Source organism: Bubalus kerabau, chromosome 3, assembly GCF_029407905.1.
Source record: "Bubalus kerabau isolate K-KA32 ecotype Philippines breed swamp buffalo chromosome 3, PCC_UOA_SB_1v2, whole genome shotgun sequence".
NCBI lineage: Eukaryota > Metazoa > Chordata > Mammalia > Artiodactyla > Bovidae > Bubalus > Bubalus kerabau.
Genome location: NC_073626.1, coordinates 54,840,216 through 54,867,798, shown reverse-complemented (window position 1 = coordinate 54,867,798; position 27,583 = coordinate 54,840,216). Strand labels below are relative to the sequence as shown.

Below are 27,583 nucleotides of genomic sequence, written 5' to 3'. Positions count from 1 at the left end.
TGAGTTTCCCCGGGCCCAGCAGCTCACTGTGGGAGGACTGCAATTGTTGATGACTGTGGCATCCTTTGTTTACTGATATGGCAAGCAATATTTTACTTCTCATAGTATACCTTGTGATTTTTGTTGAAAGACAAAAACAATGTACTAGATAAAACAATCTGTGGTAAACAGGCATTTACTGATGTGGTGGTAAGGAGGGGTAGGATTCCACAGACCATGAAATACTAGTCCTCAGTCTTTTAGGGAGACTGTTCCCCTGAGCTGTGAACTTCACAAGTGTTTCTCAGCTTTTCTCCTCCTTTAGATGGGAGAGAGTGTCTGGAAGGGCGGGCATTATTTCCCTTCATCCAGGTGGCTTATGCTCTGAAAAAACTCCAGTAAGTTAGGGTTGTTGAGACAGTTGTTGAGGTGTTGTTGAGATAGCTCTCTTTAGGGCAGGCTTTGTCAGGAACAGAATGCTCTGGTTTATTTCAAAATGGTTCCTTTCCCCCTCCCTCTGCTGAAATCACAAGAGGACTTTTTTTCTCTAATTCTTACTGTAAGTAACTGTGAAGGCTCCTGGAGATAAAACTCAAAAAATTACAAGCACACCATCTAAGAATGGTCCCTTCTGGAGTTTTTAACTCTCAAACTTTTCCACACTGAGCCTCCAGCAATTCATCAGTTTCAGTTTAGATTTCCTACTCTGATACTAGCTCCCACAGAAGTTTCTGTTCCTGGGTTTCTGCTTTGGTGTGTTTTGATTCCCTGAGTCTACTGGTTTGTCTCTCTGATTTATGGGTCAGCAATACGCCCTGTGACCTTACTTCTTTAATGGATCTAAGAAGATTTGCTGATTTTTGGGCCATTTAGCTTGTTAGAACACTGACAATTTTCATGCTCCAGATATGCTGGACCAGAAACTGGATCTCCATAATTTCTCTCTCACAGATATTTTCATTTTGTTCATATATTGACCTCCTGATTTCCTTAGTTTTCTGTATGTGTTACACCTTAAGTCATCAAGCTGAATCATTAAGAAAATTGTTTCAAAGTGTTTGTCAAGTAAACTGGAAGGCTTTCTTTGGGTTCATTTTCTGAAGATTTATATTGCTTCTTTGAATGGGTCATATGTCTGTGGAAAATCAAGCATTGGACAATCAGAAACCTCTCCCAGCCTTTGCAGCCTGACTGTGCAGGAGCCAGTCCCCTAATCAATGCAGTATGAGAGCTAGGGTCTTCTCGGAGCTGCTGGATGCTGCACCTTCCTTGGGCCTGCGTGTGTGCTTTCCCCTACCCTTAATTCCTCTACATATACAGCTGCTTTTCAAAGTATCGCATGTGCCTAAGAGTCTCGGCCTTCTTCTTAGGGCCTTGGATGTTCAGTCGTACTTCTCTACCCTCAGGTGCATACAGGTCAGAAATGCCCCTGCAGCATTCCACCATGCCCTGGCACCACACTGCGGTCATGAGCCTCCAGTCCCATACCCAAGTTAATCCACTACTCCTGTCAGCACTCTGAGTCAGCACTCTGACACAAAAACCAGTCCCTCCAATAACCCCCAGAGAAGTTGAAACATTGTAGACAACTTCCTTTCACTCTGAGGGAGGGATCAGGAATTAAGTGACTTCCTCTATCTGTAGCATGCCTTTGTTGGGGGTGGGCAAGGGTGATTGCAAATGCCATGAAATTTTTTGTCTGGAATGTTTTGAGTGCTGCTGTTTCTTGCTTGGGCATTCATTTGGCTGCTGCAGATCCTTTAACTGGTTTCTAGAGTTCTCATAAAGCTACTGAGGTCAGTATGATGTTTACTTGATGTTTCTGTGAGGAAATGAGGACCTGGAGCTTCCTACTCTTCTTTCTTGATCACATCAACCAATATTATCTTTTGTACCTGGTAAAATTTCTTTGTGATGATACTTGGACAGTAATTCTTCCCCTTTTAATATTAATATTCCATTGTACAAATATACAACAATTTGTTTATCCACTTTTCTAATTATATTCTTTGAGTTGTTTCTAGTTTTTTGCTTTTGTGATTGATTACTCATGTACAAGCCATTGTGTAGACATAAATTTTCTTTTCTTGGGTAAATATATATAAGTAGGATTATGCTACATACCATATGTATATGCTATGTAGTATATATATATATACATATATATATATATACATAAAACTTGATAAGAGACTTCCAAAGTAGTTTCTTCTTTGAAGTGTCCTATTTTTGTTGGGTTGGCATTTTATTGTTGATTTGTAGGGGTTCTTTGCAGATTCTGGGATCAGTTGTCTGTGTGCCAAGACTGTCTTCAAGTCTGGCATTTCACTGTCTTAACATTGTCTTTTGGTAAGAAGTTTTAATTTCTGACCAAATCAGTTATCACTTTTTTTTAAAGGTACTGACCAAAGAGGTTAGTACATTTTCTCTTCTAAGACATCTTTTCCCACCTACATTCTAAGGTTGTAAAATTACTCTTTAGTTTCCTTCTAGAAACTTTGTATCTTTAGCTTTCATGTTTAGGTCTATGATCTGTATCAAATTAATTTTTGTGTATGATGTGGGCAAGGAGATCAACTTTTTCCACATAGTTATACAATTACTTAGCACCATTAAAAATACTTCCCTTTGTCCATTGAATTCCTTTGGTATGTTTATTAAAAATCAACTGACTATAGAGGTGTGGGCTTGTCAATCTGTTTGGGCAGAATATCATAGACTAGGTAGCTTACAAACTACAGAAATTTATTTCTCACAGAGTCTGGAGGCTGGGAAGTCCAAAAGCAAGGTGCTGGAAGATTTGGTGACTGGTGAGAGCCTATTTTCTGCTTCACAGACCTGTAACCTCACATAGTGGATGAGATGAAGAATCTTTCTGGGGTTTCTTTTCTACAGGAACTAATGCTATTTGTGAGGGCCCTATTCTCTTTACATATTCACTTTCCAAATACCAACACATTGGGGTATTAAGTTTCAACATATGAATTTTGAGGAGGCACAAATGATAGGGACAAAGTAAGTAATGAAATAGTTAATCCCACTAGAGGACTGTAAGTAAAGAAAAAAGCATGGGAGACCCCTGCAAGTTAAGTGAAAAGTGAAAGTTGCTCGGTTGTGTCTGACTCCTTGCAACCCCATGGACTGTAGCCTGTCAGGCTCCTCTGTCCTTGGAATTCTCCAGACAGAATACTGGAGTGGGTAGCCATTCCCTTCTCTAGGGGATCCTCCCAACCCAGGGACCTAAGCCACGTCTCCCACACTGCGGGCAGATTCTTTACCATCTGAGCCACCAGGGAAGCCCCTCTATAAGTTAATGATCACCTACAGGTTTCCTTAACCACAAAACCAAGCAGGCTTCTTAAGCAGCAAAACCACGCAATAGAAGCATGAGACAAAAACAATAAAACAATGATGGCATGAGACCCACATTTTGTCCTGTGAGCTCAGTAAGTTAATGATCCTTAAAACACGCTCTTTGCACAAATTAAAAAAAAAAAGTTATGGAAAAGTGAGATTTCAAAGTGAAACACCATTATTGTACTCAGACCTGAAATGATATTCCCTAGTGCCATGACCGGAGAAGGCAATGGCACCCCACTCCAGTACTCTTGCCTGGAAAATCCCATGGATGGAGGAGCCTGGAAGGCTGCAGTCCATGGGGTTGCTAAGGGTCGGGCACGACTGAGCGACTTCACTTTCACTTTTCACTTTTCATGCATTGGAGAAGGAAACGGCAACCCACTCCAGTGTTCTTGCCTGGAGAATCCCAGGGACGGCGGAGCCTGGTGGGCTGCCGTCTATGGGGTCGCACAGAGTCGGATACGACTAAAGTGACTTAGCAGCAGTGCCATGACAGTCCTGGCTTGACCATGCAGGGACAAGAAAACTTTTTTGCCCAGCATGGAGAAGGAGCTAACAATGGAAGTTTGACATCTACTCAAGAATAAGGATGAATGTGGTCTCCCTCCCCTTTCCTCTGATTATAAAACTGTAGCCCACTAAGTTCTTTGGGTGCAGCACCCTCTCGCTCATCTGCTTATAAGCCTCACAAGTCTCCAATTCTAAAATATCACTTCTTATCTACTACTTTGCCTCTCACTGAATTCTTTCTGTGCTGATACATAAAGAACTGGAACCCCTGGGAGTCCCCTGAAATGACACCTAGAAGTTTCACAAACATTCAGTCTATAGCAGGGATTTTTTCTTACTATTCTGTTCCATTGCTTTATTTGTGCATCAAATCAATATTATACTATTCCTGTGGCTTTGTAAAACTGGTGTTGCTTCTTTCTTAAATGTTTTATAGAATTCACCAGTGGAGCTATACACCCTTGGAGATTTTCTTTATGGGATGGTTTTAAATTACAGATTCAATTGTTTTCTTCTACCAGTGCAGAAGGGATTGAATCCTCCCACATTACAGATGGATTCTTTACCAGCTGAGCCACAAGGGAAGCCCAAGAATACTGGAGTGGGTAGCCTATCCCTTCTCCAGGAGATCTTCCCAACCCAGGAATGGAACCAGGGTCTCCTGCATTGCTGGCCAATTCTTTACCAACGGAGCTATTAGGGACCAAGTGAAGTCGCTCAGTCGTGTCCGACTCTTTGTGACCGCATGGACTGTAGCCTACCATGCTCCTCCATTCATGGGATTTTCCAGGCAAAATTACTGGAGTGGATTGCCATTTCCTTCTCCAGGGGATCTTCCCGACCCAGGGATCGAACCGGGGTCTCCTGCATTGTAGGCAGATGCTTTACCTTCTGAGCCACAGAAAGGAAGCCATTAGGGAAGCCCCTGTTAATCCCAAACTCCTAATTTATCCCTGTGGGGGCGGAGGTGGATGTTCTTATTTGTTCATCTGTTTTCTAGTTTATTGACTTCTGTTCTTATCTTTATTATTTTTTTACTTATACTTTCTTTGAATTTAATTTGCTTCTGTTTTTCTAACTTTTTTGAGGTAGAAGTTAAGGTAATTGATTTTAAACTTTTCTTGTTTTTTACTATGTGTATTTGATATATTAACTTTCCTTCTGAGCATTCATTTAGCTGCATCTCACAAATTTTTATTTTTTTCATCATTATTTAGTTCAATATATTTTCCAATTTCCATTGTGATTTCTTTTTTGATCAAAAGAATATTCAGAAGTGTATTATTTAGTTATCTAATATTTGGGCATTAAAAAGTTATCTTGGACTTCTCTGGTGGTACAGTGGATAAGAATCCACCTGGCAATGCAGGGGACATGGGTTTGATCCCTGGTCCATGAAGATTCCACATGCCCCAGAGTAATAAAGCCCATGCACCACAACTACTGAGCCTACTCTAGAGCCAAGCTGCAAATACTGAGCTTGTGTGCCGCAACCACTGAAGCCCAAGTGCCTAGAGCCCATGATCCGCAACAAGAGAAGCCACTGCAATGAGAAGCCCATGAATTGCAAGGAAGGCCCAGCACAGCTAAAAAATAAAATAAATAAATAAATAAAATATATTTTAAAAGTTTTATTTTTATTGCGTTTTTGTTCAATTTCGTGATGGTCAGAGAAAGTTCTGTATGATATCAACACTTTGACATCTACTGAGATTTGTTTTACTTCCTAACATATACTTTGTGCATAATATTTGAAAATTTTAATTCTTCTCAGTAATACCTTAAGGGTTCAGCATAAATATTTTGAACATCTGTCATCAAATACAACATATTTTGTGTTTTGTTTTGTGAGGCTTAAGGGTAAATCAGTCAACTGCTTTAAAATTTTTCTGTATCTGTACTTATTTTGGTGTCTGCCTGTCACATCACTTCCTAAGAGAGGGGTGTTAAATCTCTAATTGTGAGTATCTGTATGCCTATTTCTTCTTCTGACTATCAATTTTTCATAGCTTATTTGGTGCATACACTCTAAAAATTGTCATTTTTTTTTTCTGAATTAATTGACCCATTTATCTTTACCCAATGTCCCTTTTAATTTTTGGTCATGTTCCTTGTCTTTAGGTCTACTTTGATATTAATATAGTCACTGACTTTTTTATGATTAGCATAGGCATGGTAGATGGTTTTTCATCTTTTAAAATTTCAACCTCTTTGTGTCCTCATATTTAAGGTATGTTTCTTTTAAACAGCCATGTATTTAGGCTCTGTTTTTCTCTAATGTGACAATTTCTTTGGAGTGTTTAGTTCATTTACGTTTAATGTAATTACTAATACAGTTGGATTTAAGTCTAACAGCTTGCTCTTTGTTACTTATGTGCTTTTTGCTCTTTCTTTGCTTTCTTCGGATTTATATTTTAGCATTCCATTTAATTTCCTCTCTTGGATTTTTTAATTGCTTATTTTTCATTAATCGCTCTAGGGGGTTACAGTATTTTTAAATTATCACACTATACCTTGACCATGTATTTCACCACTTCACTTACAGCATAAAACCAACAAAAACGAAACAGCCCTTGGGAATTTAACTTTGAGACTCAGCCCTGGGCTGAAAATGTGTGGACTAGCTGGGAACCAGAAAGTCACTCAAAACCCATGTTGGAGTGAGGGACCTCCAGGTGCTTCTGGAAAAAGTGGTCTCTGAATATTTAGACAACTGGTAGATTTTGGTTTAGTCAGGATTCATTTGCTGTAACTTTGCATCATCTAGAAGACAGCCAGGAGATAATGAAACTTCTTGTGGTTTTCAAAGGCTAATGGCCTGATACCTGCTGCTCATCTTTATTGCTCTCCCTTAGGACAGGTTGGGGAGGTGGTGGTGGTGATGGGGAGCGGGGGTAGTTTAGGGAAAAATTTCTCCCAAACATGCTTGTGACAAGCTTACTCCACTTGGCCTCTCTCAAGATTGTGTTTGGGGGCTAGTTCGTCAGATTTCTGCTCTCAGCCATTCCCACAAATCTGCGCACGCCTTTGCTCCTGGCTCAGAGGGGACACGCGATCACTTCAGAGGCCAAACAGGATCATTTTCTCCCGGTTGGCCGGGTTCTGGCAGCGAGTCCCAGTCGCACCCCGCACCTGGCCGCTTGCAGGCTCCCGCCCGCGGAGCTCAGGTGTGAGTGAGTACCTCCTCCTTGGTTGCGGGGCGCCAGGCCATCGCGCCTGGGTGTCCCCCTAAGTTCGTTCTGCGGCTCATCTCACTTGCCGCCCTTACCTCACGGAGGCCCAGGACAGGGTGCGCCCTCCGCGTTCTGTTTACTGCCCAAGCTGGGCGATTCCCTCTGGGAAGCCCCCACCTCCCTCCCTCCCGCGGTGCCAAGGACTAGCTGAGGTCCCCTAGGCCGGCAGGTGGCCCTCGAGGTTCCCTTCCCTGAGGAGCATTTTCGACAGCCAGAGGGGCCTGTGGCCCCCGGGGTCGAGGGAGGGAGCACAGCGCCCAAGAGCTAGCCGACTGGCCGAGGGCCGGGGGTGGAGGGAGGAGCGCCAGGAGGAAGGGGCCGAGCCGGGAGAGCCCCCGCCCCGGGAGGAAGGGGAGGAGGCCGGGTGTTTCCTGGCGCATTCCCGGCCCGCCCGAGTGACTCACTCGGTCAGGAAACTCCCAGGGCCCGCCCGGGACCCCCGAGCAGCCGCCGCGGACCCAGGTGAGGAGCGCTGCGGCCCCCTTCCAGCCCCGCGCCCCCGTTGGGATCGCGGCCCGCCCTCGGAGCCTGGCCGGCCGGGAGCTGGGAGGTGGCGGTGTCGGACCGGGGCCCCTCAGGCAGCCGGGACTTGGACCTCCCCGGCGCGGCCTCCCGGGCGGCGCGGCCTCCTGGATCACTCCGGCCTCGGAGTCGCGAAGCCATTCCCCAGCGCCCCTGGCCGCGACGGAGTTCCAATGCGGAGGGTCCATTGAGATTTTGCAGTTATTGTTTGAAAGTACGGAGCAGGCGGTTTGTACTGAGGTCGCGCTTTGTGCCCCTCTCTGAGGGGAGGAGAGACTGACCAAGCGAGACCATTTTGCAGATTCTTGGAGAGAGGAGTTTGGGGCTTTGTTAAGGAGCCCGGATTGTTACGTGGGCAGTGCGATTCAACACAGCCAGATTGAGTTGTATATTTTAAGCCTCAAATGCGTGCTCCTAATTCGCAGCCCTTAGTGGGTGGGAGAATAATTTGGAAATGGGGTTTAAGAAGCGCTTTCTAAGCCGAGAGAGGCGTCCGGAGCACGTCCACCCTAGCGTTGTGTCTGAACGGCCGGATAGCGATTGCTTATGAAGCCGGGTGTTGGACGGTCTACGCTGCTGTGGGAGTCTAAGACTTGGGAGTTTCCTTTTCCAGGAGTAGAGAGAGGGTGCTGTGCGCCGCGCCGCTCAGTTGTTTTGTCAGAGCTTGGTGAGTTGGGTGGTATTTCTTGGCCATTGTCAACGTGATTCCGTCAATGACCCGTGATTGAAGCAGCAGCGTTCTCGGTGTTGTAGCTCAGGTTACTTGCTGGACAATTCACCAGCAGCTCTAGCGGCTCCGGGCTCGTGCAGGAAAATCCTGCTCGGCCGCTCGGCCTGTGAAGCCGCGCGCCGGTGCCTAGCGTCCCTTCTTCCTGAAGGCCTTCAGTGGTTTTTCGAGTAAAGCGCAGATCTACCCGTGCTGAGCCTGAAGAAAATAATCAAGTTTTAAATGAATGTGGGCCACGTTAAGTTTGCGTTTATGGAAATTCACTTAGGAAGATGGTGCCAAACACTGTCTTCACGCAGCGGCATCTCTATGCCAGAGGTGAACAGGGAAATGTGGAAAACATTTCCGGTATTAAAACATACATTTGTATGCTCATCCGTCCCTCAAAGAAAAGTTACTCGCCAAGTGTTTTTGTGTGTTTATTTAAATTTATTTTAAGTTGACATATAGTAATATTGACTTTATGATAAACAGTCTGAATTTTAACAAATGCTTAGTGTCTGGTGACTTACAACCACAGTCAAGATACGGAGCAGTTTTATCACCCCCTAAACTCCTTTCTGTCCTTTTGTAGGCAACTCCATTTTCCACTCCTGACCCTTGATCTGCTCTCCATTCCTACAGTTTTGCTTTTTACAGAGTGTCATATGTGGTTTTTGAGTTTGGTTATTTCACTCAGCATAATTAATGCATTTGCGATTCATCCGTACTCTAGTTTGTCCCTGAGAGGTAAAGACATGGGGAACACATGTATACCTGTGGCGGATTCATTTTGATGTTTGGCAAAACTAATACAATTATGTAAACTTTAAAAATAAAATAAAATAAAAAAAAAAAAATAAAACGTGTGCCTCTAGGATACAACCTGAGCTATTCAAATAACACTTTTAATTCATGAGAAGAATTACAACACTTAAGCGTATTAAAAAGTCAAACAGTGCTCCACTACATATACTAAAAGTGCAGTTCCCTAAGTCTCTCTTAGTATGTAGCCTTTTCTGTGCATAGGTTTTATTTTTGTGTATGTTCTTTTTCTGACAGCAAGATTATATTGCATGTATTGTACCTTTTCACTTAATGTTCTTGGATTATTTAAAGATCTTGGAAATATTAACATGTTGGCATATATATTATATTGGCATATATACTATATATACGCACAGATATTCTTCATTCCTTTTAATGACTGTATAGTATAGTGCCTTATGGTTAGATGTACGATCATTTATTTAATCAGCCCCTAGTTAACTGACATTAGTTTGCATTTGTCACCGTCATATTCTGGGAAAGATTGAGGGCAGGAGGAGAAGGGGATGACAGAGGGTGAGATGGTTGGATGGCATCACTGACTTGATGGACATGATGAGTTTGAGCAAGCTCCGGGAGTTGATGGACAGGGAAGCCTGGCGTGCTGCAGTCCATGGGGTCGCAAAGAGTCAGAGATGACTGAACAACTGAACTGAACTACCATATTCAGTGCTTGTGTCTATATTTTTATGTATATACTCAGATTTATCATTCTGGAAGTGAATGAGGGTTTAAATAAAAGCTAATGTATCTTTTAAGTTGGCTTAAAACTCAGCATTCAGAAAACTAAGATCATGGCATCTGGACCCATCACTTCATGGCTAATAGATGGAGGTAAAATTGGAAACAGTGGCAGGTTTTCTTTTCTTGGGCTCCAAAATCACTTAAGATGGTGACTGCAGCCATGAAATTAAAAGACGCTTGCTCCTTGGAAGAAAAGCTCTGACAAACCTGGACAGAGTATTAAAAAAAAAAGGCAGAGATATCACTTTGCTGACAGAGACAAAGCTGTGGTTTTTCCAGTAGTCATGTACAGTTGTGAGAACTGGACCATAAAGAAGGCTGAGCACTGAAGAACTCATGCTTTTGAAATGTGCTGGAGAACACTCTTGAGTGTCCCTTGAACAGCAAGGAGACCAGACCAGTCAGTCCTAAAGGAAATCAATCCTGAATACTCATTGGAAGGACTGATGCTGAAATTGAAGCTCCAGTACTTTGGCCACCTGATGTGAAGAGCCTACTGATTGGAAAAGACTGATGCTGGGAAAGATTGAGGGCAGAAGGAGAAAGGGGCAGCAGAGGATGAGATGGTTGGATGGCATCATCGACTCAATGGACATGAGTTTGAGCAAACTCTGGGAGATAGTGAAGGACAGGGCAGCCTGGCATGCTTTAGTCCATGGGATCGCAAAGAGTCGAACATGATTTAGTGACTGAACAGCAGCATTTCTTGAGTACTTCCTTTGCTTCAGTGTTGTTTTGTGTGCGTGCGTGTTAAGGCAGTTCAGTCATGTCTGACTCTTTGCAACCCATGGACTGTAGCCTGCCAGGCTCCTCCGTCCATGGGATTTGCCAGGCAAGAGTACTGGAGTGGGGTGCCATCGCCATACCAACTATTCTCACAACCTCAAAGATGGGTGCAATTATTATTCTCACTTTATGGATGAGGAAAATGACAAAGAGGTTAAGTGTGTGCCTGTTAAATGTCTGGGGACTTCTCTGGTGGTCCAGTGGCTGACTCCTCGCTCCCAATGCAGGGGCCCAGGGTTCGATCCCTGGTCAGGAAACTAGATCCTATATACTTCAACTAAGAGTTCACATGCCACAACTATTAATAAGACCCAACACAGCCAAATAAATAAATAAATAATTTTTTTTTAAAGTTAGCATGCCTGATAAGAGCCAGACTTTGAATCGAGCCTTCTGACTAGTAAGTTAAAAACTAGAAAGAAGCTGCCAAAGATGCTTTCTCCAAAATATTAGACCTTGGGACCTGACCCTCATACACTTACTGAATCACTCGCCTATGATTTTTTGAAGGCACTGTGCTTGCTCAGGTACCACTCCAGGATCACTGCCTCTACTCCTTTGTTGGGCCAGTGTTCCTTCAACCCCTCTCAGTGTGTGACAGTCTTGTGTCTTGGCTTTTGATCTGTGTTTTAATACTACTAGTTTATAGAGGGGTCAGCTCAGTCAGTGCCTGGGACTTTGGCAAATGAGATCAAGTTGGGTCCTGGCAAAGCTACTATATATGTCTGCTATAATATGATCACCTGAGCCCTGATAGGTATGTTGGTTGGACTACCTTTGACCATTTTTCTTCTTTGGTAACATGGAAAAAGTACCTATTAGATTGTTACGAAATCAAAGGAGATAGTATATATAGGAATGTATTGTAAATATTCATACTTTGGCTTCTAAAGCTTTTATATATCTTGTCCTAGCTCTTCATAATTTTTGCAACCAAAGGAATAGAGCATGGATTAATAGCATATATATAATAATTAAAAAACTTTATTTTAGCCAGGGCAATAAGATCAGAAAAATAAATAAAAGGCAGATTGGAATGAGAAAATTGTCCCTTTTTGCAGATGGTATTATTGACATAGAAAATCCAAGGAATCTATGAAAAAACTATCAGAATTAGTATGTGAAGTTAATAAGGTCACAAAATACAGTTAATGCATGTAAGTTAGTCTTATTTCTATATACCAACAGTGTGCATTTAGAAATTAAAATGTTTAAAAATAACCATTTTCAGCAGCTTCAAAAAATCAAATACTTAGATATAAATTTTAATAAAACACATACAGGATCAATAAGCTGAAAACTGCAAAATGCTAATGAATGAGTCAAAGATCATGTAAATAAATGAAGAGGCATGTATGGGCATGAGTTGAAATACTCAACATAGTAAAGATGTCACTTCCCTCCAAGTTGATCTAGAGGTTTAACACAATTCCAGTAAAATATTGCAGGAAAAAAATATCTTAACTTTATTTTGAGGTACAATGTACATACCATAAAATTACCTCCTTTAAGTGTGCAGTGATTTTTAGTAGATTTATGGAGTTGAACAGCACCATCATAACATACATATCACTCCAAAAAGGTTGCTCATGACCTTTTACAGTTAATCTCCATTCCTAGCCCCTATTCCTGCTCATCACTAACGTGCTTTCTTTTATAGATCTGCCATTTCTGGACATTTAATATAAATGAAAGTGTACAATTTGTGTTCTTTATGTGTAACTTTCTTCACTTAGCATAGTGTTTTTGGAGTTTATTTCTGGTCTAGTATGTACCAGCATTTCATTCCTTTTTTGTTGCTTTGTATTCCATTGAATGGATATATTACATTTTGTTTAACCATTCATTAAATTCATTTTTTTTTTTTGCCTGTTGTGAGTAACTGCTGCTATGAAGACTCATGTTCAAGTCTTTATGCAGGCCTATGTTATAATATCTTTTTGATAGAAATCTAGAAGTGTTCTTGCTGGGTCATAAGATATTTTTGTTTAATTATTAGAAGTCACAGAAGTCACAGCAGATTGTTTTTATAGATAAAAGACAGACTGACTCTAATATTTCTATGAAGGGGGAAATAAACTGCAGTAGCTGAAAAAATGTTAAAAAAAATAAATTGGGGATATATTGTCTAATTTTTTTTACTATAATAAAATATAAATAGCCTAAAATTTACTATTTTAATCATTTTAAATGTACAGTTTAGTAACATTAGGTACATTTACATTGTTGTACAGCCATCACCACCATCCATCCCCTAAACTCTGTCTTCATCCTAAATTGAACCTCTGCACTTATTTATTTTATTGAAGTATAGTTATTTACAATGTTTCTGATATACAAAGTGATTCCATCTTTTAAAAGATGGAATCACTTTTTTTTGTGGAATCATGTATATGTATATACATATATATATGCACATACACGTGTGTACATACATACACAGGTCTATTTTTTTTTTTAGATTTTTCAATCTATAAAGATTATTATAAGATATTTACTATATTTCCCTGTGCTATACAGTAGGTCCTTGTTTATTTTATATATAGTAGTGTATATCTGTTCATCTCAAATTCCTAATTTATCTCTTCCCCCCTTATCCTTTAGTAACCATAAGTTTGTTTTCTATGTCTTGACCCATTTAAATACTAACTCCATTTTCTCATTCCTCTAGCTCCTAGTAGCAACCATTCTACTTCTTGTCTATGAACTTGACTATTCCAGGCACCAATTAAGCACTGCTATGGCTTAATATAACTATGAACATTGGTGTATGTTATTGAGATGCTGTTTTCAGTTCTTTTGGTTCTATACCCAGAACTGGTATTGCTGGGTTATGTGGTAATTAAACGTTTAATTTCTTTGAACAGTTGTCATATTATTTTCCTTAGCAGCTTTGCCAGCATTTCTGTGTACCAGCAATGCACATGGATTCCAATTTCTTCACATCCTCTCCAACACTTGTTATTTTCCTTTTTAAAAAAAATAATATCCACCTTGCTGCTACTGCTAAGTTGCTTCAGTCATGCCCAACTCTGTGCGACCCCATAGACGGCAGCCCACTAGGCTCCTCTGTCCCTGGGATTCTTCAGGCAAGAACACTGGAGTGGGTTGCCATTTCCTTCTCCAATGCATGAAAGTGAAAAGTGAAAGTGAAGTCGCTCAGTTGTGCCTGACTCTTAGCAACCCCAGGGACTGCAGCCCACCAGGCTCCTCCATCCATGGGATTTTCCAGGCAAGAGTACTGGAGTGGGGTGCCATCGCCTTCTCCGAATATCCACCTTAATGGGCATGAAATAGTGTCTCATTCCAGTTTTGATTTGCATTTCCCTAACAATTAATGGTGTTGAGCATCTCTTCATGTATTTATTTGCCATTTGCATATCTTCTTTAGAGAAATATCTGTTCAAATCCTTTGTCAATTTTTTAATCATGTTGTTACTTTTTTTTCATGTTGAGTTGTAGGAGTTCCTTATATATTTTGGATAGCAGTCCCTTGTCAGATGCATGATTTGCAAATATTTTCTCCCATTCTGTAGGTCTTTTAACTTTCTTGATAGTGTCCTAGTGTCCTTGCTGCACAAAAATTTAACATTTTCATGTCTAGTCTAGTTTTATCCACTTTTTCTTTTGTTGCTAGTGCTTTTGGTGTCATATCCAAGAAATCATTGCCAAATTGAGTGTCATGAAGCTTTTCTTATATGTTTTCTTCTTAAAGTTTTATAATTTTAGTTCTTCTGTGTAGGTGTTTTGTTCATTTGAGTTGATTTTTGTATACAGTGTGAGGTGATGGTCCAGTTTAATTCTTTTGCATGTGGATATCCAGTTTTTCCAGCACAATTTGTTCAAGACAGTCTTGGGCTTCCTTGGTGGCTCAATGGTAAAGAATTCTCCTGCCAATGGAGGAGACATGGATTCGATCCCAGGTCCAGGAAGGTCCCACATGCTGCAGAGCAGCTAAGCCCATGTGGCACAACTATTTAGCCTGTGCCCTAGAGCCCATGGGAGCTGCAACTACTGACCCCACGTGCTGCAGCTGTTGAAGCCTGCACGCTCTAGAGCCCATGTTCCACAACAAGAGAAGTCACAGCAATGAGAATCCCTCACACCACAACTAGAGAATTGACTCATTTTCTGTAACTAGAGAAGAATTCTGTGCAGCAGTGAAGACCCAGCACAGCCAAAAATTAAAAAAAAGAAAAGAGAAGGTCCTTTTTTCAGTGAATGGTCTTGACACCCTTGTTGAAAATCATTTGATCATATACACAAGCAAGGGTTTATTTCTGGGCTGTGTATTCAGTTTCATTGGTCAATGTGTCAGTCTTTATGCCAGTTTTGATTATTATAACTTTATAGTAAGTTTTGAAATCAGTAAAAGACTTTCAGGTTTGCTGTTCTTTATCAAGATTTGTTTTGGCTATTCTGGGGTTTCTTTGAGATTCCATATTATTTTAAGATGAGTTTTTCTATTGCAAAAAAAAAAAAAATGCTGTTAGAATTTTGATGGGGATTACATTGAATTTCCTGGAGAAGGAAATGGGAACCCACTCCAGTATTCTTGCCTGGAGAATCCAATGGACGGAGTACACTACACAGTCCACGGGGTAGCAAAGAGTCGGACACGACTGAGCGACTTAACTAACTTAACTAACATTGAATTTGAGGATAGCTTGGGTTATAGTGACATCTTTTTTTTTTTTTTTCCGGTTGCTCCATGCTGCTTGGAGGATCTTAGTTCCCCAACCAGGGATCAAACCCAAGCCCCTGTCAGGGAGAACAAGGACTCCCAACCACTGGACCACCAGGGAATTTTGTATATTGTTATCTCAACAGTATTAAGTCTTCCAGTTCATGAACATGGAATATCTTTCCATTTATTTGTGTCTTTAATTTCTTTAATCAGTGTTTTGTAATTTTTAGTGTATGAATCACTCACCTTCTTAGTTAAATTTATTCCTAAATTTATTTTCTTTTTGATGCTATTGTAAATGGAATTGTTTTCTTAATATTCTTTTTGGAACATTTATTGCTAATGTATAGACATGCAGCTGATTTTTATGTGTTGCTTTTGTATCCTGTAGCTTTGCTGAATTCATCTATTAGCTCTTACAGGTTTTTTGTGAAATCTTCTGTGAAATCTCTACATAGAAGATCATGTTCTCTGTGGTTTCATGTATTCCAAAGTTGTGTTGTTAGTTGAATAGGTTTATAGTTGTTACATCTCTCTGATGGAGTGACTATTCTATTATAATGTTTCTAGTAACAATTTTCTGTTTCAAGTCTATACATCTAATATTAATATAGCTGCTCTGGCCACTTTTGGTTTCTCTTTGCATGGTATATCTTTTTCCATCCTTTTGATTTCATCCCCTTGTGTCTTTGAATTTAAAATTTGTCTCTCATGGGTAGTATTCCCAAGTGGTGCAGTGGTAAAGAATCCGCCTGCCAATGCAAGAGATGCAAGAAACATGGGTTTGATCCCTGGGTTGGGAAGATCCCCTGGAGAAGAAAATGGCAATCCACTCCAGTATTCTTGCCTGGAGAATTCCATGGACAGAGGAGCCTGGCGGGCTGTAACCCATGGGGTCACAAAGAGTCAGATGTGACTGAGCAGCAGTAGGTGGCGTATACTTGTTTCATGGTTTTTTTTTTACCCCCATTCTATCATTGTCTGCCTTTTGATTGTCTACTCCATTTTCACTTAATGCAGATACTTATATCTTAGGATTTACATATGCCGTTTTGTTATTTGTTCTCTGTATATCTTATATCTGGAGACCCTTTGGCCATAGTGAGGAGCTTAGACACAGCAGCTGTGTAGGAGCCAGTAGAGAACCTAGCACCGTGAATGGCCTGAGTTCAGGCTACCTAATAAGACTCTCCATGGACTGTATAGTCCATGGGGTCACAAAGAGTCAGACACGACTGAGCGACTTGAAAAAAAAAAAAAAGATTCCAGAGCACTCTGGGGGTAAGATTTGCATTTATATGAATTTTTTGTGTTAAAGGCCTCTCAGAACTTGGTCTTAAGAATACAGGGATGTGTTTTTTTACCTTTGTGTTGGTTTGAGCCTGATGTACACTTGTGCTGTTGAGCTTTCATTTACGCACTCCACCCCACCAAACTTCGTCATGCCTTACTTTCATGCAAGACTGTGGAGACAGAGCCCACAAGCCAGGCCTTGAACTGTGGCATTCAGATTTTTTAATTGTGAATAAGACAAATGGACAGTGATAGCTACTGTGACTTGAAACAAGCATATTTGTGCTTTGTATTTATATCTCAGAACTGGACTAGCCAAGGTTGTCAGGTCATGTTCTTTACTCTCTTTTGGGGGAGTTTTGCTCCATGGGAGAGAAAAACCAGTGCTTAGAGAGCAGTGAGTTCCATCTTGGAACTTGATTTGATAACCATAATTTTATGTCCTGAGCTAGCATGGTTATTCCTTGTGCCCATTTGTCCTGACTAGGAGAGTGGGGGTGTGCGATGCTTCATCTTTGAAGATATTCACAGAAGAAGATACACTTTGCTGTGAAGAACCACACAGGCCCAGGTCAGAAGTGGTGATGAGGATTTACATTATATTTAAATCCCTACCTAAAGCTTGAGTTACTCAAGCTGTTCCATGTTAAAGAATTTTCTTCTTTTCCCACAAATCCTGCCTGGAAGAACCAGTCTCCACAAAACCAACTAGCATTACAACCACCTGGACTCTTGACTCATTGGGGTTGTCTGTCCCTGGGGTCATGGAATAACTAAGTGTGTTAAATCAAGCAGACTTGTGCATGTGCATGATATTTTCAGATTCTGAAGTCAGTTTTGCTTCTGCCCTGAAGACCACATTCCTAAGAGTTTTGTACATGCCAGCTGTGTTTCTTCCTTTGCTTTAATTGGGGTGGGGGTGTTTGTATTAGTCAGGATTCTCCATAGAAACAGAGCCATAGGGTATATGGAAAGATTTATTTTAAGGTTTTGACTCATATGATTGTGGAGGTTGGCAATTCTGAATTCGGTGAGTAGGCAGGCTGAGACTCCGGGAGAGTTGATGTTACAGCTCAAGTCCAAAGTTCCTCTGAAAGCAGAATTCCTTCCTCTTTGGAGAATCTCATTTTCTTCTTTTAAGGTCATCAGCTGTTTGGATGAGGCCCACCCATGTTATGGAGGGTCACCTGCTTTACTCCAAGTCTGCGTATTTAAATGTAAATCACACCTAAGAAGTAGCTGCACAGCAACATCTAGACTGATGTTTGACCAAAAACCGTATTGTACCTAGAACTCGTCATAGGGAATAGTTTTTACTTTGTATTTTAAGTTTGCACTTTATTTGGCTGCGCTGCGTCTTAGTTGCCAGTGGGTTTTAGTTGCGGCACATGGGATCTTTGCAGAGTCTTAGCCACTGGGCTACCAGGGAAGTCCCTGTAATTTTCGTTTCAGACAGTTGCCTCCTCCTGCAAAGATTGGCTTCAAGGTAAGCACCATGCAAAGGGTGGGAGGGGAGGGGGACGGTCCTTGCCCTCTGGAACTGCCCGCTGAGGGAGGGAAAAACCACCACTGCCCACCCTCCCTCCACTGGGAATGTGTCACTGACCAACGTTGCACACAAGCTCTGAGAGTCTCGGACAGACACCAGCAGGGACAGAGCAGGGTTAGTCCTCTCTGGGAAGCCTCTGCCAGAATGGCCAAGGTCTGGGGCAGCTCCCTTGGAAGGCGTGACTTCCTGCCCTGCACTTCTGAGTGTCCCTGAACCGTTTTTGAATGTGCTTTTAAGGAGCTCTGTACCTCAGGAGCCCGTGTTGCAGTTCAGAGTGACTGGGGACTGTGTCCTGCAGCAGTCCCGCTGGCTCTGCCAGAGGGCCCCGCCCCTTTCCGAGGCCTCTGTCCTTGGCATGTGGGTGGCCACATTCTCACCATGTTTTCACATGGCCTTCCCTCTGTGCCTGTCTGTGTCCTGATCTCCCCTTCTTACAAAAGACACCAGTCACATTGCGTTAGGACCCACCCTATAACCTCATTTTGCTTTAATTGTGTCTGTAAAGACCCATCTCCAAATACAGTCAGTTTGAGGTATGAAGAGTTAGGACTTGAAAGGGGAAAAGCCCTTTCAAGTTCAGGGCTCAAAGCAGTTCAACCCCAAGCAGCTCATTTAATTACAGTGATGGAGTGTCTATGAGCCTCGGGAGCCATTGGCTCCTGCTGCTCCTTGAGGATCTGGCAAGGAGGCGGGGGCAGATGTGTTGCTATCAGGGAGACTTTGTTCCTCTTTGTGAGGCAAAATTACAGACACTCCAGCATTTTATTCTGTCACTTCGAAGGATTACATGGTATACTGTTACGTTGGAGACTGCTACCCTAAGATGGCCTCAGAACTGGCTGGTTCCCTGCTGATTGCAGCCCCTCGCTGTTTCCCAGCCTTTAGCCCCTGCAGCTGGCAGCTCCCAGGAAGGGGTGGGTAGGGAGCAGCCACCCATCGTGCTGTCGCCCTGGCCACACTTTCTGTTAAGTGTGAGCGAGAGACTCCAACCTCAGAATCAAGAGGTGTATGTGGGTGCATGCCTGGTCACCCAGCTCACCTAGTCAGGGCAAGGCGTGAGAGTCAGCATTTGCACCAGGTCTCCCTGGCAATTATCGTCTCTTTTAGTTCCAGCCAGCTCATGCCCTAGCTCCCTAAGCAACCTGGGGTACTGGGCAGGAGGAGCCCACTTCCAGGGTTTTATGGTGCTCTGAATAAGGTACAGACAGACATCATATAATTGCTCTTTGCTTTATTGCACTTCTCAGATAGTGTATTTTTTACAAATGGAAAGTTTGTGGTGATCCTATATAAAGCAAATCTGTTGGTGCCATTTTTCCTTCAGCATCTGCTCACTTCATGTGTTGGTGTCACATTTTGGCAGTTCTTGCAATATTTTAAACTTTTAAATTATTTTTATATTTGTTAGGTTGATCTGTGATCAGTGATCTTTAAAAAAATTTTTATTTATTTATTTTGGCCACGAAGCATGTGAGATCTTAGTTCCCTAACCCGGGATCCAACCCGCGCCCCCTGCTTTGGAAGTGCACTGGACCACCAGGAAAGTTGCTATGATCAATGATCTTTGATGTTATGATTATGCTATGTTATGTTATTATTGCTGCAGGCTCAGATAGTGGTTATCTTTTTTTATCAGTAACATATTTTTAAATTAAGGTATATACTTTGTTTTTACTTTTTGAAGAGAGACAACCATTATGTAGTCTCTCAATACTAAGATTCTGAGCTGCTTTTACATTACCACAATGCCATGCTTTTAAAAATACATTTCTAGCACCCTCATTATTTTCCCTCCAGTATTGTCTTCTAATACACTTGGTTGACATTCCTATGGGACTAGTGGCCTGTCCCCTCTGCTATCACAGGGGAACCCTATACATTATTTCCAACTCACAAGTAATACTAAAGTACAGTGAATTTCTGGTCTTGGTAAGTACTGTTGTCAAAATACAGTCTTGAATTTCTTGTGCACAAGGTTAAAAAAGATATTCTACTGTTTTACTTAAAAGTATGGTCAAGTTTGAATGGTGGCAAAAGAGGTATGGGACATTTGGGGCAGGGCAGCATGAGTCAGTCGCATTCAGCATGTTTGTGTATCAGCCTCTATTATTTAGACCAAGTCTGTACATTATTTTTGGGCTTCCCAGGTGGCTCAGTGGTAAAAGAATCTGCCTACCAATGCAGGAACTGCAGGAGACATGGGTTTGATCCCTGGATGGGGAAGATCCTCTGGAAGACAAATGACAACCCACTCCAGTATTCTTGCCGGGATAATCCCATGGACAGAGGTGCCTGGTGGGCTATAGTCCATGTCTTAAAAAGAGTCGGACACAACTGAGCACACACATACATTATTTTTAAAGAAATAATGCTATCACACACTTAATAGGCTACAGTATAGTGTAAACATAACTTTAGATGCTCTGGGAAACCAAAAACGTTGTGTGACTCTGTTTATTGCAGTATCTGCTTTATTGTGATGGTCTGGAACTGAACTTGTAATATCTCCCGAGATATACGGGAAAAGAAGATGTAGACAATTAGAACTATACAGGAAGGAACTTCAAATTAAGGTGGCCTCAGGGCCCAGTGGCTACAGGCAGAGCCCTAGCTGCTACATGACCTGCAGGGATGAAGCAGTGATTGCACCTTCTAGCTCAGTCTGAAACCTGAAATCTCACATGTATGTATATTAAACTGTTCGTTGAGGCAATTCCTTAATGTGCAGAGGCATGGAATAGTATTGTGAACCCTCAATAGTGGTCTGAGCTCTGCTGTAACCTCTGCCTCACACTGTGCTGTTGTGAAGGAAGTCCCAGAAGCAGCATCTTATCTCGGTCATAAGCATTTTGGTACATGTCTCAGAGTTTTGCTGCTGTTTTTCTGGGCCAGAAGTGGAAATGGTTTTCTATTTTTAGGATCTCTTGCTATTTTGTATAAGCTGGTTTCTTCACATCATAAAAATCTGGGAAGTGTCAAATTTTAAGTAATTGAAGCTAAACATTTGGAGTGTATATATATTTTAAACAAAGCCCACTACTCTGCAGTTGCACTACTCTGAAACACTTGATTATAGAATGAAAATGATCACTGCTGAGGGCTGAATTGCCTGAAGATGTGTGGTCCTCAGCTCAGATTTCTGTTGGATCAGAAGCTTTCTTCAAGAGTGTGGGACTCTGGGCAGACAACAGAGATTTCCAAGGCAGATACTTGGACTGGAAAAATGTGTTTTACTCTGAAGAGATGACTTTACATGTGGATATCACCAGATGGTCAATACCAAAATCAGATTATATTCTTTGCAGCCCAAGATGGAGAAGATCTATACAGTCAGCAAAAACAAGACTTGGAGCTGATTCTGGCTCAGATCTTGAACTCCTTATTGCAAAATTCAGATTTAAATTGAAGAAAGTAAGGAAAACCACTAGACCATTCAGGTATGACCTAAATTAAATCCCTTATGATTATACAGTGGAAGTGACAAATGGTTTCAAGGGATTAGATCTGATAGACAGAGTGCCTGAAGAACTATGGACGGAGGTTTGTGACATTGTACAGGAGACAGTGATTAAAACCATCCCCAAGAAAAAGAAATGCAAAAAGGCAAAATGGTTTCTGAGGAGGCATTACAAATGACTGAGAAAAGAAGAGAAGCCAAAGGCAAAGGAGAAAAGGAAAGATATATCCATCTGAATGCAGAGTTCCAAAGAATATCAAATGAGAAAAGAAAGCTTTCCTAAGTGATCAATGCTAAGAAATAGAGGAAAACAATAGAATGTGAAAGACTAAAGATCTCTTAAAAAAATTAGAAATACCAAGGGAACATTACCTGCAAAGATGGGCACGATAAAGGACAAAAATGGTATGGACCTAACAGAAGCAGAAGATATCAAGAAGAGGTGGCAAGAATACACAGAAGCACTATGCAAAAAATATCTTAATGACCCAGATAACCACGATGGTGTGATCACTCACCTAGAGCCAGACATCCTGGAATGTGAAGTCAAGTGGGCCTTAGGAAGCATCACTACAAACAAAGCTAGTGAAGGTGATGAAATTCCAGTTGAGTTATTTCAGATCCTAAAAGATGATGCTGTTTAAGTGCCGCACTCAATATGCCAGCAATTTTGGAAAATTCAGCAGTGGCCACAGGACTGGAAAAGGTCAGTTTTCATTCCAGTCCCAAAGAAGGGCAATGCCAAAGGATGTTCAAACTACCACACAATTGCACTCATCTCACACGCTAGCAAAGTAATGCTCAAAATTCTCCAAGCCAGGCTTCAACAGTACGTGAACTTCCAGATGTTCAAGCTGGGTTTAGAAAGGGCAGAGGAGCCAGAGATCAAATTGCCAACATCCTTTGGATCATAGAAAAAACAAAGAGAATTCCAGAAAAGCATCAACTTCTGCTTTATTGACTACACCAAAGCCTTTGACTGTGTGGATCACAACAAACTGTGGAAAATTCTTCAAGAGATGGGAATACCAGACCACCTTACCTGCCTCTTGAGAAGTCTGTATGCAGGTCAAGAAGCAACAGATTGAATCCAGACATGGAACAACAGACTGGTTCCAAAGTGGGAAAGGAGTACAACAATGCTGTATATTGTCACCCTGCTTATTTAACTTATATGTAGAGTATATTATGGGAAATGCCAGGCTAGATGAAGCACAAGCTGAAATCAAGATTGCTGGGAGAAATATCAATAACCTCAGATATGCAGACGACACCACCCTTATGGCAGAAAGTGAAGAGGAACTAAAGAGCCTCTTGATAAAAGTGAAAGAGGAAAGTGAAAAAGCTGGCTTAAAACAACATTCAGGAAACTAAGATCATGGCATCTGGTCCCATCACTTCCTCCAAATAGATAGGGAAACAATGGAAACAGTGACAGACTTTATTTTCTTGGGCTTTAAAATCACTGCAGATGGTGACTGCAGCCGTGAAATTAAAAGACACTTGCTCCTTGGAAGAAAAGCTATGACCAACCTAGGCAGCATATTAAGAAGCAGAGACATTACTTTGCCAACAAAGATCCGTCTAGTCAAGGCTATGGTTTTTCCAGTGGTCATGTATGGATGTGTGAGTTGGACTATAAAGAAAGCTGAGCGCCGAAGAATTGTTGCTTTTAAACTGTGGTGTTGGAAAAGACTCTTGAGAGCCTCTTGGACTGCAATGAGATCAAACCAGTCAACCCCAGAGGAAATCAGTCCTGAATTTTCATTAGAAGGACTGATGCTGGAGCTCCAATACTTTGGCCACCTGATCCTGCAAAAGATTGAAGGCAGAATGAGAAGGAGACGACAGAGGATGAGATGGTTGGACGGCGTCACCAGCTCGATGGACATGAGTTTGAGGAAGCTCCTGGGAGTTGGTGATGGACAGGGAAGCCTGAGGTGCTGCAGTCTAATGAATTCCAAAGAGTTGGACATGACTGAGCAACTGAACTGAACTGTGTTCAAATGTATAACCCGCTTTGGGTCACAGCAGTGAGGAGTCACTCTGCAGGTGTTTTCAACATTTTTCATTCTCTTTCCTTTACATTCACAAGAAGTTTTCGGAGGGATATTCCATTTTTTACTGTTCTAAAATAAATTCACACTTGCAAAAATTACAAAAATAAAAATACCTCAATACCTGGGTGTGTTTCCTCAGGGTAAGGATGTTCTTTTGCAAACCCACAGAACAATTACCAACTCTGGCCCTTTATAGAAAAAGTTTACTGATCCTGTCCTAGAGAACCCATTGCACGTATTAGTGCGCAGGAATTTTCCTCACAGTTTACCGTAACGAAGACCCTGTTTAGCGAACCTCAGAAGATGGCACCCAGATCGATTCGTTCATTCAGTGAAATATATCTGTCGAAACGGTGGTTCAGAGCAGTATGTGATGGTGTGAAGAAAATAAATCAGACAGTTAGAACAGCATGATACTCTTTTCTAAAGACTGAATTTTAAAAGTACTTTTCTGAAAATATATATAGGTGAAGTGCAGCTTATATACACAAAAAGGCAAGGGCTTTATGCCCAGGTGGGATTTGCTGTATATAACAGTCAGGACCCTAGCTTTTGTTGTGGATGGTGGTTCACCTGTCTTTATGCCATCATTTTAACATAACGAAGTGAGAGTGGGCCAGAGTCTAGGAACTGTTTCTCTGAATCTCAGTGTTACTTTCAAGTTAAATCTTTGAGATTACCGGCTGTCTCAGGAATGTTTCTCAGATGGGCAATTGTTTGACTTCTGACAGAGGTCAGCAGTTTGCTCAAGTAGGGACTGTGAGTTGGAAACTGCTTCATTCCCTAATGGCATCAGGGGGCTGGTAGAGTTCTTCCTACTTGATAAATTTGTAAGTGAAAGATTCCAAAGGGAAAAGGCTGAAAAGTGGATAATGGTAAAAATATTTTAAACTGAGTTTTCAAAGAAAAAAGTAAGTGACTTAAGAAGGCAAGTAGTCTGACTGGGAAACATTTTTGTAGCAACTTTCACACAGTTTTAATGTCTCTAGTATCAGAGGTAGAGGTATAGTGAGTACTTGCCATTGATGAGGAAAATAGTGAGGTTTCAAAGGACAAAAATAACAAGAAAATAAACCAAACTGGCAAGTCACAGAAGAAAAAAAAAATGGGTTACTCTGTAAAAATTTGTTCAAATTCCTTCATAGGAATAAAAGTAATACAAATTCAAAGAACGTTTATTTTATTTTTTTAATATTCCAGTTTTTAGTATTTATTTCTATTTTTAAATTTTTATTGGAGTGTAGTTGATTTACAATGTTGTGTCAGTTTCAGGTATACAGCAAAGTGAGTCAGTTACACAGGTACATGTATCTCCTCTTTTTTTTCTGCATTCTTTTCCCCTGTAGGCTGTTAGAGTGTGCTGTGCAGCAGCGGGGGCTTATTTATCATCTGTTCTGTATATAAGCACATTTAGATGTGGCTCCGCTTCAGTTCAGTTCAGTTCAGTCGCTCAGTCGTGTCCGACTCTTTGCGACCCCATAAATCGCAGCATGCTAGACCTCCCTGTCCATCACCAACTCCCAGAGTTCACTCAGACTCACGTCCATCAAGTCAGTGATGCCATCCAGCCATCTCATTCTCTGTCGTCCCCTTCTCTTCCTGCCTCCAATCCCTCCCAGCATCAGAGTCTTTTCCAATGAGTCAACTCTTCACATGAGGTGGCCAAAGTACTGGAGTTTCAGCTTTAGCATCATTCCTTCCAAAGAAATCCCAGGGCTGATCTCCTTCAGAATGGACTGGTTGGATCTCCTTGCAGTCCAAGGGACTCTCAAGAGTCTTCTCCAACACCACAGTTCAAAAGCATCAATTCTTCAGTGCTCAGCCTTCTTCACAGTCCAACTTTCACATCCATACATGACGACTGGAAAAACCATAGCCTTGACTAGACGAACCTTTATTGGCAAAGTAATGTCTCTGCTTTTGAATATGCTATCTAGGTTGGACATAGCTTTCCTTCCAAGGAGTAAGTGTCTTTTAATTTCATGGCTGCAGTCACCATCTGCAGTGGTTTTGGAGCCCCAAAAAGTAAAGTCTGACACTGTTTCCACTGTTTGCCCATTTATTTCCCATGAAGTGATGGGACCAGATGCCATGATCTTAGTTTTCTGAATGTTGAGCTTTAAGCCAACTTTTTCACTCTCCACTTTCACTTTCATCAAGAGGCTTTTGAGTTCCTCTTCACTTTCTGCCATAAGGGTGGTGTCATCTGCATATCTGAGGTTATTGATATTTCTCCCGGCAATCTTGATTCCAGCTTGTGTTTCTTCCAGCCCAGCGTTTATCATGATGTACTCTGCGTATAAGTTAAATAAGCAGGGTGACAATATACAGCCTCGACGAACTCCTTTTCCTATTTGGAACCGGTCTGTTGTTCCATGTCCAGTTCTAACTGTTGCTTCCTGACCTGCATACAGACTTCTCAAGGGGCAGGTCAGGTGGTCTGGTATTCCCATTTCCACAGTTCATTGTAATCCACACAGTCAAAGGCTTTGGCAGTCAATAAAGCAGAGATCGATGTTTTCCTGGAAATGTCTTGCTTTTTCGATGATCCAGTGGATGTTGGCAATTTGATCTCTGGTTCCTCTGCCTTTTCTAAAACCAACTTTAACATCAGGAAGTTCACGGTTCACATATTGCTGAAGCCTGGCTTGGAGAATTTTGAGCATTACTTTACTAGTGTGTGAGATGAGTGCAATTTTGTGCGGTAGTGTGAGCATTCTTTGGCATTGCCTTTCTTTGGGATGGGAATGAAAACTGACCTTTTCCAGTCCTGTGGCCACTGCTGAATTTTCCAAAATTGCTGGCATATTGAGTGCAGCACTTTCACAGCATCATCTTTCAGGATTTGAAATAGCTCCACTGGAATTCCATCACCTCCACTAGCTTTGTTCGTAGTGATGCTTTCTAAGGTCCACTTGACTTCACATTCCAGGATGTCTGGCTCTAGGTCAGTGATCACACCATCGTGATTATCTGGGTCGTGAAGATCTTTTTTGTACAGTTCTTCTGTGTATTCTTGCCACCTCTTCTTGATATCTTCTGCTTCTGTCAGGTCCCTACCATTTCTGTCCTTTATTTGGCTCCGCTCAGTAGACTGTAAACATGAAAGTGATCCCTGATGCTGTCCACGCTGGTATCTTCGGGACCCTGTGGGGGTCCTCACCTGAAGCCACCTGCAGCTTTTAAAAATTGAGAAATAATTGACATGCAAGATTATATTAGTTTCAGGTATAATGATTTGAAATTTGTATCTATTGTGAAATGATCACCACAGTAGGTCTAGTTAACACCTATTACCTTTACAGTCACAAAAAATTTTTTTTCTTGTGATGAGAACTTTTAAGAATCTATTTTCTTAGCAACCTTCAAATAACGCAATACAGTATTATTAGCTACAGTCACCACGCTATACATTACATCTGCATGACTTGTTTGTTTATTTTTATAGCTAGAGGTTTGTAGCTTCTGACCTCCTTACCCAGTTCTCCCACTCCATACCTCTGGCCACCACCAATCTATTATCTATCTGTGAGCTTTGTTTTCTTTTTAAGATTCCACATGCAAGTAAGATCATAGGGTGTTTGTCTTTCTCTAACTTGTTTCACTTAGCATCACATATATCTTGGCTACTGTCAACAATACTACAGTGAACATGGGGTACAGATATCTTTTTTTGTTGTCTGTGCTGGGCCTCAGTTGCAGCATATGGGATCTAGTTTTCTGACCAGGGATCGAAGTCCGGCACGCCGCATTGGGAGCGCAGAGTCTTAGTCACTGGACCACCAGGGAAGTCCCGATAGTAGTGATTTTGTTTCCTTTGGATAAATGGCCAAAAGTAGGATTGATGGATCATCTCCTGCAGCTTTGAA

At 41.6% G+C, this 27,583-nt stretch overlaps 1 protein-coding gene across 1 annotated transcript in view; it reads left to right on the top strand.

The window, feature by feature from the left end:
* The first annotated feature begins 7,343 nt into the window (after positions 1 to 7,343).
* Positions 7,344 to 27,583, top strand: part of CYFIP1 (cytoplasmic FMR1 interacting protein 1) — a 107,800-nt gene continuing 87,560 nt past the window's right edge. The window contains 1 exon segment of the mRNA XM_055571830.1: positions 7,344 to 7,544. The gene's annotated coding sequence lies outside the window, so the exon portion shown is untranslated.